At 51.2% G+C, this 2,500-nt stretch overlaps 1 protein-coding gene across 1 annotated transcript in view; it reads left to right on the top strand.

Moving 5' to 3' along the window:
- Nucleotides 1-2,500, top strand: part of LOC125025639 (serine/threonine-protein kinase PRP4 homolog) — an 80,418-nt gene that overhangs the window by 49,598 nt on the left and 28,320 nt on the right. The window lies entirely within an intron of this gene.

The following is a 2,500-nucleotide window of genomic DNA, read 5'->3' as shown; positions in this document are numbered from 1 at the left end:
TTGAGGGAGGGAATGGACGTAGAAAGTGGGGAGAGGGAGAGAGGGGAAGGAAGGAGAGGGAAGGAGGAAGGGGATTCGTTTAGGGTCCTTTTGCGTGCTGTCCCTTTCGCTCCTTCCTGTCTCTCGTGTTTTTTTTTTTTTTTTTTTTTTTTTTTTTTAATTACCTGCTTGTTCTGTCTGTTTGTCTGTCTCTGTCTATCTGTATGACTCTCTCTCTCTCTCTCTCTCTCTCTCTCTCTCTCTCTCTCACTGTCTATCTATCTATCTATCTGTCTGTCTGTCTGTCTGTCTGTCTGACTCTCTCTCTCTCTCTCTTTCTCTCTCTCTCTCTCTCTCTCTCTCTCTCTCTCTCTCTCTTTATTATTTTATATGTGTTGATGCAGGGACGGAGGGACTGAGCGAGATAGAGTTAAAAGGGAAGCAAAATTAGGAGAGTGAGGGGAGAGGTAGACAAGGTTGAACAGGAAGCGAAGCAAGAAGTGAGGGGAGAGATAAAGAGATTTCCTCAGCCTCTGTACCGAGCATCCTTACTTATGTGTCATCTTTAACTCAGAAAGGAAGGGGAGATGTAAAGCGATTAGATTTTTTTTCTTCTCTTCTCTCTCTCTTGCAAATACGAAATTATTTTAGATAATTTTTTGTTTTTCCTTCTCGAAATTTCTGGGAAGGATTTTATTTGGGATGCGCGAAGTGAATGTGACTCTTTATTGGGAATGGAAATGATTTTTCCTTCAATCTGAAGCGTTGAAGAAAGGAAGAAAAATGCTCGATTACTCTTATAGATAAAAAAACAACAACTTTATTATGGATTAATTAAAATAAAATATACGATGTTTAAATTAATGAGTCCAAAATCCCAAGCTTTAGAAAAGCAATATCTAGATTTCCTCTTCTTGATTTTTGTTTTTCTTCTTTTTCATAATCCTCAATTCAGTTCGGCCAAATGATTCCGTTTCTTAAGGGGGAGGGGGGGGGGGGAGCCATTAATGACCGGGTAAGAGCAAGCTCGGTCTTTATGCCAGCTTAAATCACAAGAACAGAATTCACGAAGGTTTAATGAGCAGACTAATTCATCAAGATCATCCTTCCACTTAGCTTAATTAGATTTGGGAAACTCTAGAGGGCAGAATGCATGTTCGACAGCCATTGTCCCGGATGAGGAAAGTCGGGTGTGTCTTCGTGGGATTCTGTGAGTGTGCTTGTGCCTCGCTCGTTCGGGTGATAAGGGGAGGAGGAGAGAGGGGAGAGGAGAGAGGGGAAGGGGAGGGGGAGAGGAGTGGGGGGGAGAGGAGAGAGGGAGAGGGAGGGAGAGGGAGGGAGAGAGGGAGGATGGTCTTTTTCCCTCCCTCCCCCTTTCTCCTCTCCTCTCCTTCCCTTTCCTAAACCTCCTTCCCTTCCTACCCCCTCCCCCCCTCCTTTTTCCCCCCCCCCCCTCCCCTCTTCCCCCTCTCCCTTTTTCCCCCTCCCCTTTTTCCCCCTTTTCCTCCCCCCTCCCCCCCCTTTCCTCCCCCCCCAAATTTCTCTCCCCCTCTCCCGTCGACACTCACGCGAGGGTCGAGAGAGGCGATAACCAAGTTGTTGTTCTGACGTGCTAATGAACTTGTCTTCGTGAGAACTGGAACCGTTCCAGGGGGTTTTTCAGCCCGTTCCAGTCCCGGGGTTCGCCCGAGACGGAAGATAGATCGGGGGGGGGGGTTTGGGGGAGGTAGGTGGGGGTAAGGGGGAAGGGGGGGGGGAAGGGGGAAAAAGTGGGAATTGAGGGAGGGGTTTTTTGAGGGATAGGGAAGGGGGTGGGGGTAAGGGAAGGAAAGGGAGGGGGGATGGAGGGGACGGAAGGGGTTATGGGAGGGGGATATAGAAAAAGGGGGGGTTTAAAGGAGGGAGGGAGGGTGACAAGGGAATGGGGGTAGGGAAAAGGGGAAAAGGGGGGGGGGGGGTGGGAAAGAAAAGGGATTAGGAGAAAGGGGGGGGGGAAGGGGGGGGGAGGAATTGGCGAAGGAGAGGGGAAAAGGGGGGAAGAGGAGAAATGAAGGGGAGGAGGAGAGAGGGAAAAAGGGGGGGAGGAGAGAGGGAAGGGGAGGAGGAGAGAGGGAAAGGGAGGAGGAGAGAGGGAAGGGGAGGAGGAGAGAGAGGGGGGGGAGGGAGATGAGGGGAAAGGGGAGGAAGAGGACGGAAAAGGGGAAAAGAGAGGGAAGGGAAGAGGAGAGAGGGAGGAGAAAGGGGGAGAGAAAGGGGGGCGGAGGGTGAGAGAGGAGGGGAAGGGGGAGGAAGGAAAGGGAAGGGGGAGGAGGGGAGGGAAAAGAGGGGAGGAGGGAAGGAGAAGAGGAGAGAGGGGAAAGGGGAAGAGGAGAGATGGACGGGGGAGAGGGAAGCGTAGGATAGTGGGAAAGAGAAGAGGAGAGAGGGAAGGAAAGAAGGAAAGAGGGAAGGAGAAGAGGAGAGAGGGAAGGGGAAGAGGGGAGGGCAGAGAAGAGGGAGAGGGGAGGTTTGGAGGGGAGGG

The sequence above is a fragment of the Penaeus chinensis genome, chromosome 5 (assembly GCF_019202785.1).
Source record: "Penaeus chinensis breed Huanghai No. 1 chromosome 5, ASM1920278v2, whole genome shotgun sequence".
NCBI classification, from domain to species: domain Eukaryota; kingdom Metazoa; phylum Arthropoda; class Malacostraca; order Decapoda; family Penaeidae; genus Penaeus; species Penaeus chinensis.
This window is presented reverse-complemented; position numbering and strand designations above follow the sequence as displayed.